The sequence below is a fragment of the Megascapheus bottae genome, chromosome 8 (assembly GCF_031878675.1).
Source record: "Megascapheus bottae isolate mThoBot1 chromosome 8, mThoBot2.hap1, whole genome shotgun sequence".
Taxonomy (NCBI): Eukaryota; Metazoa; Chordata; class Mammalia; order Rodentia; family Geomyidae; genus Megascapheus; species Megascapheus bottae.
In genome coordinates, this window is record NC_143516.1 from 1,656,141 (window position 1) to 1,657,027 (window position 887).

An 887-nucleotide genomic window follows, 5' to 3' on the forward strand; every position below is an offset into this window, starting at 1 on the left:
CTGTGCTGTGAGCTGGAAGCTCCTGGGACCTTATGTTACACGAATGCTCTTTCCTTTGGAATGTTTATCCATACAAGTATGTGTTTAGTTGTGCATCTATATGTGTGTGTATATATACATGTGCACACATACATATCCTACACCAATATGCAGGCATATATATTGATACGACTTTTTTTGTGTGTGTATGTATACCTCATACGAATGTATGTGAATATATTTACATGAACGCATCTGTATGTGGACCTATCTATTTACATGGTATTGCGTGTGTTTGTGTATAATTCCATGTATGTGCATATGTTAACGTGAATGCCTGTGTATACATGCATATAGATGCATAAATATGCGTGTGTGCACAAATACACAGCCATGTATGTGTGGTTTTCTTCCTCCAATTTACTTTATGGCTGTTTTAGAGGTGGTACACCTCTGTCTTTCATGTTCTCTCATAGCAATATTGAGAGGCAGGAGAGGGCCTGCACCCAGGACCCAGGGTCATGACCCCACGGCCTGCTGCCTTCACTCGGGCACAGATTTCTCCACCTCCCAGCTGTACCATCAGCTGGACCCAAATGACAACACAGGAGACACCCATGGTGGGTCTGGAGGCCCCACAGGTATGGAGTTGATGCCCGGGTAACTCCACAAGAAGGTGTTGCTTGTCCTGGGGACACAAGGCTGTGGGTTGTTGATGAACCCTTGACCCTGCCCCCTCACCGATGGGAAGCTATCCTCAGATTCTGAGCATCAGCGTAATGAAATGACCAAGAGTCCTGACACGAGCTGCTCACCTCAGCGGTCAGCGCAGAGCCAGGCTGCTCCCTCACCTCTGCCCCACAGCTTTGCAACCCAGCTCAGGTGCCAAGCTCGGAGCCTCTGCCTGG